Source organism: Sorex fumeus, unplaced genomic scaffold (genome assembly GCF_029834395.1).
Source record: "Sorex fumeus unplaced genomic scaffold, SorFum_2.1 ptg000014l, whole genome shotgun sequence".
Classification (NCBI taxonomy): domain Eukaryota; kingdom Metazoa; phylum Chordata; class Mammalia; order Eulipotyphla; family Soricidae; genus Sorex; species Sorex fumeus.
The window spans coordinates 14,465,347-14,478,391 of record NW_026606071.1 but is presented as its reverse complement, the minus strand read 5'-3'; the positions used below and the strand labels follow the sequence as shown (position 1 = coordinate 14,478,391).

At 39.8% G+C, this 13,045-nt stretch overlaps 1 protein-coding gene across 4 annotated transcripts in view; it reads left to right on the top strand.

Moving 5' to 3' along the window:
• Positions 1 to 13,045, top strand: part of ANKRD44 (ankyrin repeat domain 44) — a 344,812-nt gene that overhangs the window by 123,434 nt on the left and 208,333 nt on the right. The window lies entirely within an intron of this gene.

Sequence of the window (13,045 nt, the reverse complement as noted above, 5' to 3'; positions counted from 1 at the left end):
ATAAGGAGAGACTGTACTTAAGGTAGGAGTTTTTGTACCTCTTCCACCCCCAGATTATGGCATGAAGATAAGTTTTTTTTCTCATAATATGAATGTTCATTGTTTTATTATTATTGTTTTTCCATTTTTACCAGCACCTATAGTATACAAAGTTAGCACTAAAACCAAAAGCCTGAGTTTCTGGTTTCTGTGGTGGAATGAGAAGAGAAGTACAGGTTGTACAGATGCAGGGGTGTCAACTGACTTCAGAGCCCTAAGAACTTCCTGTCCCAGCACTGAACAGAACAGAATAAGCAAGTTGTGGGGCTTGCACAGTGGAAAAGTCAAGAAGCAAATGCTGCAGAACTTCCGGTGCTCTGTTGTTGGTGATGTGGTGGCCCTCCTCCACATGGCCCCGTGTCCTGCAGAGGAAGCTGAGAATCTTTCTCAATATGGGCAGCCATGTCCAGGCAGGCCCTGCTCATGCTGCTTGGAGGGTGTGGGGAATTCATTTTCTTCCAGATCTGCATATTGACCACCAGAAGATAGTGTCTCTTAACAACCAAGGAATTCTTCTAATATGTTGAACTGCTTTAGTCTTTTTCTCTCGGTTATCATATAATCACTGTCCAGAGTTAGTTTTTTTTTTTTATTGCTACCTTTTAGTTTTGGAGTCATATGCAGCCATAAGTCAGGGCTTACTCCTTACACAGGGCCAATGTCCAGGGAGCACTCCTGGCAATACTTGCAGGAAGCATATGTGGTGCCCGGGATGAACACAGTTTGGCTGTGTACAAAGCAAGCACCATACCTGCTGTTCTATGTCTCTGGCCCTAAAGCACTTTTATTATTATTATTATTATTATTATTTGCTCGAGCGGGCCCAGTAACGTCTCCATTGGAGACTTTGTTGTTACTGTGTTTGGCATATCGAATACTCTCGGTAGCTTGCCGGGCTCTCCGAGAGGGGCGGAGGAATCGAACTCGGGTCGGCCATGTTGGCCACTTGTAAGGCGAACACCCTACAATCATTATTATTATTGTTATTTTTTTTGTAATTGTTTTTTGAGCCACACCTGTCAGGCTTACTCCTGCCTTTGAACTCAGTGTTAAATCCTGGCAGGGCTTGGGGAACCATATATGGTGCTGGGGATCAAATCTGGATTGATTGCATGCAAGGCAAACACCTGCTGTAGTATTGCTCTGTCCCCTAAATCACAGTGTTTAAGTTATTAAAAAATATGCATAGCTTCCCAGTTCTAAGGAAGAGTATCCACATTCCTACACCTGATACTCAAATCCTTCTGTGGTAGTATTCCTGTCTACTTCCCAGTTAACCGTATGTTTCAACTGAATGGACCTATTTCCTGTACATTGTCATTTATCCCAGCCTCTGCTCACATTCTTGAGGCAGGAATAGTTCCTTCCTATCTCTGTTTAAATTCTCTTCAAGTTTCATTTCAGAGGCTGCAACTTCTAGGGAGCCAAATGTGATCTCCCTTCTCATGTACTTCTCCTGTGCTCTTTATGTCATATTCAAATTGTTTGTACTTTTATCCTTTCTAATATATTTAGACACCCTATCAAGGGAGCAACTCCCTATGATGTTTCTGAATTTCTTCTGCTTCATAAGTTTATGTTTTGTCAGTTTTTGTTAGATTGGATTTTATGCAGCTATTTTCTGAAATGTACCAGATGAATTAAACAAATCTTTTATCTCTGGGTGGGAAGGCACCGTGCAGCAGAAAAGGAAGTATGAACTGAGTTGGTGTCTCCGTGAAAATGCAATGTGACTATCTCGTTCTTGTTTTTCAAAATTTTCTCTTTTATGTTATCAAATGTTTGGCAGTCTCTTAGACTCCTCTCTTCCTGTTGTCTTATCATTTCCCTTTGACATGTATCCCTGGATGCCCTTACCCAGGACGTTGGGTGGGGGGGAATGTGAAGATACTTCCTGGAAGAATACCCTGAAGGAATTTCTATTAGATTTGCATTCCCAGTGATTTTCCTGCATTTATGGATACCAGAGAACTTTCCATTCATCTCAGGCAGAGGAAACTGCCATGAGCTTTGGGGGAAGACTTGGTTGGACAAGTAGTGGGTTGCTGGTGTTTCGAAAGAGTCCAAGTTCTAAACAAATTTCAGACAAGCTCAGCTGGGCATTTGCTTGAATTATGAATGACTTTGTAAATGAGCTGGTCTCACATGTGGTTATTTCAAACCTCCTCCCTCTGAAAGAAGCAAGAAACTGACACCTTCCTAATGAGTGGCTTTTATTTCTACACATTGATTTTATTGCCATGGATTTAAAGGAAACTTGAATTGCTTTATTTAGCCACCAATTTCTGAGACCTTAAAAACTATGATTACAGAATGAGAAAACTAGTACTAAAGTTTACATTACATTTAATTATATTTTTCTTTAGGACTGCTATTTTATTGTTGCCTTTATTAAGATGTACATATCAGGTATTAATAAATTAAAAGTCATGTTTGTACAAACAACTTAAAATTGAGAACCACTTTCTTGAATCCAGACAAAGAAATTATACTATATATTATTTCAGAAACCATCTTGTCGCTATATAATTTTTTCCCCACAAAGATCATTCAAGTGGTTTTAACTTTATTTTATAATCCTCACAGTTGAAATCACATGATTTTTATCTGTTATGAGATACAGTTTTACAAAGAATGTCACCAAAACTAAGAAAATAAACCTTGTGTAACACCTTTCCAACTTATTCTATCAGTCAGCTTACAGAAATACATTGTTTTTGTTCACTAAAATTATCCTGATTTAAATATTCTGTATATACTCACCTCTCAGGTCTGTTATGCTCTTGCTTAAATTAACTTTCTTTAAAACTTAACTCCCAAATACTGTTTAATTAGCTAAAGTTTAGATTTGATCCTGAGCCATTTGAAAGTAGACAGAGTGAAGAAAGATGTGGGTAGTTGGCAGCAGATCTCAATACAGATCTGGCATATTGGCAACGCATGTCTGCCTTGTTTTGCTTTGCTCGTCTCTTAATGGATGTGGCCTATTTTTAAAATGCTGTGATTTAAACTCAGCCATCAAGTGACAGAACTGACAAAACAGAACATATTTCTGTAGAGGTTCTCTGTGGGAGAAAATGGAAATGTTCCAGGAACTAAAGGAAATAACCTCAATTTCACCTGGAAATATTAATGTCTTGGGGGTAGGAGAATGGGACTATATATAAAGAGTAGAGGAAAGCGGCCAAATTGCTTAGGCAAATTTGCATCCAAGAATAGAGCGATATTGAAGCACTGAAAACAGTATCTGTTGTTTCTACCATATCCCTGGAAGCAATACTTAGTGAGCCTGGGATAAAGGGAGATGGATGGTTCTTTCCGATGAAAGGACTTAAGTGCTTTGATTCAAGAGTCTTCTGAGTTCATTCTCTCCTCCTCTGATACTGGGTGCATAATACTGCCAAATTAAATGCTTGCAAAAACTTGGTGCTGGGGGCTAGAGTGATGGTTCAATGGACAGGGCGCTTGCTTTACAAGTGGCTGACCAGGGTTCAATCACCAGCACCTCATATTGTCCCTTTGACATTACCTGGAGTAAGCCCTGAACACTCTTAGGTAAAAACAAACAAAAAACCTTAGTACCATTCTGCTCCAGTCCCCACAGTTCCTGTTTCCCAGTAGGAGTAGGTGAAAAACCTTCTATTTACAAGGAACTCTCCTTGTCATGTTATTAATTTACTTTTCTAACCTCTTCTATTATTCACGAACATGAAAAATTTGCTTTACAATCTCATTCCTTAAGATCCAGTCTTAACACTTACCGCCTCCTTTCTTATAATTCAAATCCACACTGAGACTCTCAGCTCAGAAGGATTATAGCCCTCTGTTTTCTGTTTTGGGGCAAGATTGTTTTATTGATTTGTGGGTGAGGGAATTGAGGCCGCATGCTGTGGTGTGCAGAAGCTATTTCTGTTTTTTGGTTTTTTTTTTTTTGCTTAAAAGTAACCCCTGAGGTTCTTCAGGGACCATATAAAGAACCATATAGAGCTGGGGATCAATCTGGGGTTGGTGTATGCAAGATAAATGCCTTTACCCCTTTACGATCTCTCTCACTCAAAATTGCCTTACTGTTGTTTTGTTGAAAGTAATCATAGAAATATGTGGTATCTTTTATCCTTGGTGGATCATAAGTTTATTTTTTAATTTTTTCCCACTCTTTTAAAACACTTTTTAAAACACTGTAGTTTAAAAATTATTCATGGTAAGTTGTTGCAGGCATTCAGTATTCCAACATTAATCCCATCACCAGTGTCACCTTCCCTTCACCATTGTCTGCATTTTTCTCAAGCTTGCCCCCATAGCAGGCCAACAATAATTTTTTTAATATTGCTTGTTACCACTAAACGGCTCAAGGAATGATCATAAAATATTTCCATGGAAGAAAATTCGTGAAAATTGTATCTCACCATGGGGACATTACATCCTTGTCTGAGGGTTTACTAAGCTGTTGCTACAAGTTAAGCCTCCTGTATTAATGTTTTTGTTAGTCAGATTGGTTGGATTCCGGTATCCTACTACTGGGATGTCAGAGTTTGGAGATGTCTCTCCATAAAATCAAGAATATTTAACTGGGCAGTCTGGCCAGAGGCATAGTGGCAGGTTTGGGGAGTGATTGTGGCTGCCGGGGCTTTTTTTTTTTAATTTGTGGAGATGGCCCAACCCCTCCTGAGAACATTTTATGATAACCTTACATAGTAAACTTATCATATCATATCCCATCTGATAGGCTTGGATAGGTGGGACTCTGATTCATCAGAGAGATGATGTTATTATTTAGGTGAGTAGCTATTGGTTTGTCTTTATAGATTAAGATCTCTGTGTGCAGGCAGTTGTGTGACGTTATTGAGGTTGTCCAGTGCAATGAAGGCCAAGCCATGCCCACCTTTTCCTCTCCTGCTTGTAAAAATTTCTGTCTTAGGGCCAGAGAGATTATTCAATTGGCTGCATCCTCCTTTGCATGCAGGAGGCCCAGGTTTGATCACAGCATTGCATGATCTTCTGAGCACTTCCAAAGGTGACCCCCAAGCACCATGCAAGGAATAATTCCTGAGCACTGTGGGGTATGACAACACCAGTGGTTCTCTCCTGCTATTATATACTTCCACTGCATCAGAGGTAGCACTGGGGGGGGGGGGGGCAGGTTCTAATCCTTATTCAGTTTATTAGTATTTAAAAAAATTTAAATACGTTATAGTTTAGATTATGTGATTGCAATAGTGGTTTTAAGTTTATAGCATTATAATGTACAAAATTGTTTCACACAATCACCACCAATGTGCCCAGACCGTCCACTACTGTCCCTAGATCACGTGTAGTCCGGTTTTCATTCCCCACATTTTTCCCCACTATTTGTTGATAAATCATGCAATTCAAGGCCAATGGTTTGTCCTTGTTTGATATTATCTATTCCTGTGAACAGATTTAAAACCTGATGAAGGCTACTCTAAATCAGAATACCAGTTCAAGGACTCTCATCACATACACACACACATACACACACACACACGAACATACACAGGTATTTAAACAGACACACACATGCCACAAATAGTTTCATTATTCTGTACTTTGTTCTGTATTTTTAAAAAGAAACTCTCCCATCTCTTATTTTGTTCTTAGATAGATGAACATGTAAGTACTTGAAAGTTTTGAGCTTATTAACTCAAAGCCAACACAGTAGTCACTACTTTTTTTGAGAGAAACCACACATTTGCCCCTGTACTAGGGATCACGATCACGATCACGATCATCCTGTTATTCGTCGATTGCCTCAAGCAGGCCCCGGTAATGTCTCCTTCATCCTAGCCCTGAGATTTTAAAAAGTGCCATATTCAAGGCTCTTTCAGGGTTAGGAGAATGAGACCCATCATTGTTACTGGTATTTGGCATACTGGGTACGCCACGGGGAGTTTGCCAGACTCTGCCATGTGGGCAGGTAACATTTGGTAACCTGCCAGGTTGTCCAAAGTAAGAATGAGATGATAAGAGGTTGTGCGGCCTGCAAAAGTGCCGTGCACTTCCGGGAGCTGGGTTTTATAGTCTCTGGGTCTTGGCCGTTGATGGGATTACATGGCGCTGGGGGTCAGATGGTGGGTATGACCCCTGCCTACTGGAAGATGGAGGATCTGGGTGGAGGATGCTCAGCCCCAATCCGAGCAGGTTTAGAGATCTCAACCCTGGGACCTGCATGCCTTTGTTCCTTTGCTGGTACCTTCATGCGTGCGGAGAGTGGTCTCAGCATGGTGGTGGCTGGCTCTGGAGGTCTTCGGCTGCCAGAGCTCTTTTCGGGGCAGGGAGTGAAACTCAACCCACCCCCCTCCAAGGGGGCCTGGTGAGGGGCAGTGGTCACACCCACCATCTGACCCCCAGTGCCGTGTAATCCCATCAACGGCCAAGACCCAAAGACTATAAAACCCAGCTCCGGGAAGAGAACAGCGCAGAGTCTCCTGTATTAGGGATACTACAAAAATTCTGCGATTTCTTAAGTTATATTAGATAAAGTGGTGATCACAACTCCATTTAATAGATGAGTTAGCTATAATTAGGTTCTAATCCTGGTTTAGTCTGATGCCTTTATTTCCCTAGTAAGGAAAGGAAAGGTTGCAGGTCTGCAAAAATCAGCTTTGCCTTCTGACTTCAATGTAATAGATACTGTTATTTTGTCATTTCTTTTTACCTAATCTTTTATAGGTAACTAGTAGCAAAGTTGACATAGCTGGATTTCATTTTTTCTGGGGTTAGCTATCCTCTGTTGAAGGTGTTAAAGAGTTAAAGAGCACAAACATAGCCAAGGAGGACATCAGGAAAGTGAAATGAAGGTTCAGAATGGCCTCAAAACTGTTCTTTGAGTAACTCTCTCAAAACCAATGCCTATGCATTATTTTTTATTTAGGGAAAGGTTTTATAAGAAATTGGTTTAATTGGTTTCTCCCTTTTCTGATTAAATGTGATTCTGTTTTTATGTTTAAGACTAGAGTTACTAGTTACTTCTGCATAGAGTTTTACCAAAATTTAGAGTTGTTTAATATTTCACGATTGGAAATCTTCTGGATACTAATAATGTTGGCTGTAAGCAACACGTTCAGACATTTTATAGTAAAGAATTTTATTAAAACTTAGTATTTTTTTAAAAAATTTTATTTTCATAAAGTTGTTCATAATAATGGGTTACATTCAATATTTTGACACCACTCCCACCACCATTATACCTTCCCACTACCATTATTTTGAATTTTCTCGCCACCACTCAAACCTCCTGAACAAGCAGATGCTAGATAATTGATTTTGTATTGCTTGTTATGTATACATAAGATGTCACGTGGCCGAAAGAGTGGCTGGGTGCTCTTAGAATTCAAAATTTTAGATAATTAGGGTCTGGAGAAATCTCTACAGTGAGCTGCTAGGTTTCAAGATTATTTTGTGTGTCTCAACTCAGTATGTTTTATATAATTCTAAATAAAAATAGATGCTGATTTTATGATCATCATTATCTTTCTGTGATGTAGTGAACTTCTCTCTAAGTAAAGAGTGATGTATATTCAGGAAGCTCTTAATGAGGTAATTTCAAGCAGATCACCCAGGCAGGACCCCTGTGAATAGAGCTAGCAAGTCTTGCCCATTAAATCTAGTGACTTGAACACATTTTTATTATCCTTTTGTAAAAATGAAAGTACTGCCTCGTACAAAATTCAGTTGTTACCTAATGAAGTGTTTCAGCTTGTTCATATAAGTTGGTAGTTTCATATGGCTAGATTATTGCTGCATCAGCTATTAGCCACTAATGATATGCCCCCATCTTGTTTTAATGACATACTATACCCAGAATGCTTAAGTATGGACAGATGTTCAGGAATATCTTTTCTTTTCTTGGCCTTTGATTGATTCCCAGCACCCACTTCTGATTAGAATGCCAGAATTTTCTTTTAGACTTGAAGTCTTTAATTATCCAATATAATCAGAAAATGACAAGCAACATACTAGGAATTTGGAACAAAGTGCTGGAGCATCTCCTTGGGCTTCTTATCATTTACTGTAGTTACAGATGCCCTGTGACAGCCTCTATCACTCAGCGTATCTTCCAGAGTTGTATTTTTGGCATGAAGCTCTGACAAAGGAAACCTCAAGTTTGCTGAAAGCAGTTTTAGCAAAAATCAAACTGGTGGTTTCAGTAGGCTTTCCCCCCACCTTTTTGTGGAGGGTGCAGAGCAAGAGGCCATCAGAGGTTATAGCTAGTATGCTTGGGAGGCCATCCAGGAGTTGGAGATTTAACTGGAATATTTTGCAAGTGGGGAATGACCTCAACATGGAATGAAATCACTGCTCTAAAACTAGCTATGCTTTCCCTATAGTTCCCATGATGAGCTTCCTCGTCCTCAGCCTCCTCCCTCTCCTTCGTATGTGCCAGTGATGAATACCAAGGCTTCATATGTGTGACCTACCTCTACATCTTTAGCCTGGTAGCCTTTATTCTTACACTGATGACCTATATGATGCCACTGGTAACACTTTTGGAAAGTGGAATTGAGGGAATATTTACATTGGGTTTGTGAATTTGAAATGATGAAAAGGATTATTTTGACATCTAGTTTTTTAGATAGCTTTATTATTTCCTGTAGTCGTAGGCTCCCCCAGATCAATAGGAATGCTTTTTGTTTGGGTATGTATAGAGTGTGTATGTTTCCTTATTAATGAGCCCTTTCTCAGAAGTTTGATTTCTTTTTGCTCTTGAATAAATACTCCAACTACCTTGCTTTCCCTTTGCACAACCTGAACATTTGGCCTTACTTCCCAGGTAACAGATTACCATCTTGCTCCCCCTAGTGGAACTGTACTACAGAGGTGAAGACTCTTGTGTTACTGGCACATAATAGATTTAGGGTCTTAATTTTGGAAGTCAAATATTTTCCTAATTTATTCTTAAAGACTGATCATGGCAGGCAACAAGCTCTAGGAGGTATATTTCAACACACTGCAATGACAGGGCATTGGTAGTTGGTGATAATCCAAGACAAGAACAAGTCCCATCTGAATATTGAGTCCCACTTGTACCATTGGTAGGACAGGCCTTTTCCCTCCTGAATTTACATGAGGGACCATGCCAGCTACACACCACATGACAATTACTTCTAGTTTATAAGGGCTGAGCCTTCTAAAAAATTTTCACTTTATTGAAGTCAGGATTACTATATACCTCACTTCACACTGTCCTCCCGTTATTCATCGATTTGCTTAAGCGGGCCCAGTAACGTCCCCATTGTGAGACTTCTTGTTACTGTGTTTGGCATATCGAATACATCACGGGGAGCTTGCCAGACTTTACCGTGCAGGTGAGATACTCTCGGTAGCTTTTTGGGCTCTCCGAGAGGGGCGGAGCAATCGAACCCGGCTCAGCCCGGCTGGCTGTGTGCAAAACAGACGCCCTATCGCTGTGCTATTGCTCCAGCCCCATATACCTCACTTAACATGGTAAACTTCTTTAGAAAATTATTATGATTTCATGATATTGGAGTGTCTTTTTTTCCCTGCCACTATTTATTGAGTCTTTATGTTATGTCACTATTTATTTTATAACTTTTACCTTGGTTATGAGTTTATTTCTGTTAACTTTGAACCCTGTTGCACAAAGCGCACTCCTGTTTAGTTAAATTAGTACTGAAATGTGAAAAACTTTCAAACGAGATCCCCATTCCATGACAAGGTCATAAGACTTTTCTCTTTCACAGACTTGTTTTCTCAAGGTGAAGAACAAAGCTGCAAAAGTTATAGTAGTTGCCAAATTAATAGAGAAGAGTATATGTGCTTGATATGAGTGAAAATATTTTATTTATTTATTTATTAACGAATAACCGTGAGGTATAGTTACAGACTAACAAACTTTCGTGCTTATGTTTCAGTCATACAACGATTAAAGTACCCATCCCTCCACCAGTGCCCATTCTCCACCACCAATGATCCCAGAGCCCCTCCCTCAAACCCCTCCCATCCCCCCGATGAATGAAAATATTTTAATTAGAATATTCTCCTTACCTTAAATGTATTTTTTCAGAATACTTTTCTTTAGGATGTTTACCTAGGGAAAAATGAAACAGAAGATTTGGTTTAAAACCCCAACAAAGCAGAATGTCTAAGTGATCTTTGTGCATGCTTTATTTGGTCTTGTGGAGCAGAAAAGAAGCACCTGTAACACTTTAAAAAAGTTACTTCTTGCTCAATAGTTACAGAAATTTAGTCCAAGAATTACATTCATGAAAATGCTCAGCTTTTGTTTAAGCAAAGTATCTGTGAAGTTCTTTTGAAATTCCATGATGCTTGGGTTCATAATTATGACAGTAATGATGTGTGGCAGCCATGTGACACTACTGGAGCCAGAGATGTCATCTAGTAAAACTCTAAAGTTTTACTAGAAAAATGTCTAGGAAAATAGATATTTTTCTGTTATTCCTCTGGGAGTGTGAGTTTTATATATGAATTGGGGTGTATATATACAGAAGTGTAGATACACACACATTCACACACACACACACACACACATATATATATATTTATATATATATATATATATATAATCCTTTGCAAATGTAGGCAAGTACTTATGGGTGTATGTATACATGTATGGAACTACAGCACTGGAAGTATTACAGTAACTCAGCTCCTTTTCAATGCATGCAGAGGATTCTGTGCACTGACAGTATGTTCCAAAGCAGTGTTAGCAAGGCCCAGAGAAATGTGGGAAACTCTACACATCACTCTCTGCTGGGTTTTCTGTGCATTGATAATAACCTTCCAAACAGCTCTCAGGTCTGGCTTTCGGGGATTTTGGGAAGCTCTCCTAACTCACTCCCCGCTGAAGGACTCTACTGGCATACTTGTACGGCAGTTCAGTCAGAGTGCCTCTCCTTCAGTACATTCCAGCCATAGCTAGCAATGCTTGTCTTTCTTGAGAAGTCTGAGGACTGAATGAGGCTTAATATCTGCGTGCATTCCTTATACTCATGAGTAATGCGTAACTGTGTTCCCTTAAAGTTACTGGTGGTACATTAGTGACCGGATGGGTTGGTTCTTTCAAATCTTAATTTTTCACTGTTGATTGAACACTATTAACATTAAAATCATGTCAGATTCTGTCTCTGTTAGTCATGTGATGACTGTTGCATCTGCCATTTGTTTTCTCTTAAGGGTCAAAAAGGCAAAAGAGTGCACAAAAGCCTTTGGCCACAAGCACAACAGATAAAGAATTATGAAACACACAGACAAGATCCAGATATTTTTGTTGAAATTCCAAATCAGTGTCCGACTCTGTGTTGGACAGGAATGTGATGATGTGTGCCTCAGGACAGATAACCCAGAGACTCGGGCAGCAGGTGAAGGATGTTTTTGTCTTCAGACAAGAGTGGTCAACTGACCCCAAACAGCAGAAACCTATACGCTTTCCAAGACTTCCTTCCTGTTCCTTAATTGTTGAAGTTGAGAAGCTGTCTTTGAATTATATACTTTATCAAGGAGAATTGAGAGCATTTTTTGGGTGGGAGTGGGTGGACCACCCCTTGTGGTGCTCTGAGGTCCCTCCCTAGTGCTGTTTGGAGACCATGCAATACCAGGGATTAATGCCCATGTCTCAGGCAGGAAAAGCATGCACTAAACACTTAAGATCAGCTCTGCCACTTTGAACCAAAACAAAAAAGTATATACTTTTTTTGCTAAAATCTATATAGCAGAGGGAAAACTAAGGACAAATCACTATAATATTGAAATATTTATCTGCAGTTTTATATTTTTAAATATAGTGTTTTCTTAGGAATCTTATATTTAAGATTATACTTATATTAGTACCTCTAAATAACATTTTACAACACTATGTCAAAGACAATATGAAGGATAAGAAAAGAAATGCAAATTTACAGGGAAAATGAGGACTCCAATTCTTTAAGTAGAGAGGGCCTGCTTTGCATGTGGGAGCCCTGGGATTTCCTACCTGGTGCTGTATAGTTCCTTGGGTACCAATGGGAGTTGGTTCCCGTCTGCCCACTGCTCCCCAACTACCCCCCAACCAACCAAGCAGAGCCTGTATTTCAAAATGGAAACACTGGAGAATTATTTCAAGCATTTTCTAAATATTGGGAGAAGTGTTCAAAGGCCAAAAACATGACCATGGATGTTTTTTGGAGTGGAATTGTTTGAGACTTCTAGGGAAATTGACTTATAAGAGGTGGGAAATGACAGGGGATTGGATACACAAAGCCACAGATCAGATCATTTCCTGATTGGAGATTTTAAGGGTCTTTCAAGGATGAATTTCATATGGTTGATTTTCATCTCCTCAGGTTAGATGTGATTGTCATGGCTTTTATATTATATTATATTATAGTTTGATAGTTTGTCATTATTTAAATATCCTCCTCACTAGACATCAAATGGGAAAGGGTCTGAGCCATATTCATCTCTGTGAATGTTTTTTTTTTTTTATTAGTGAAACACCATGAGGTACAGTTGTATACTTACAATTTTTTGTGCTTGGGTTTCAGTTACACAATGACTGAGTACCCATCCCTCCACCAGTGCCCATTCTCCACCTCCAATTCTTCCAGTATCCCTCCCACCTCCGCACCCCCCCCCCCATCCCACCCCACCCCTGTGGCAGGGCATTCCCTTTTGTTTTCTCTTTCCTTTTGGCTGCTGTGGTTTGCAAAAGAGGCATTGAGTGGGAATGACGTTCGGTCTATAGTCTACTTTCAGCATGCTTCTCCCATCCTGGGAGGATCCTCCCAACATCCTTTATTTGGTGCTCCCTTCTCTATCTGAGCTGCCTTTTCCCCTAGCATGTGCGGCTGGCCTCCAAGCCATGGAGTGAACCTCCTGGTATTTATCTTGGCTATTTGTCAATGTATTTTTTGTTGTTGCTGTTTTGGGATCACACCCAACTGTGCTCAGGGTTTACTCCTGACTTGGTGCTCAGAGCTTGCTCATGGAGTGGCTCTGATGACCATATGTGATGCTGAGGATTGCAAGG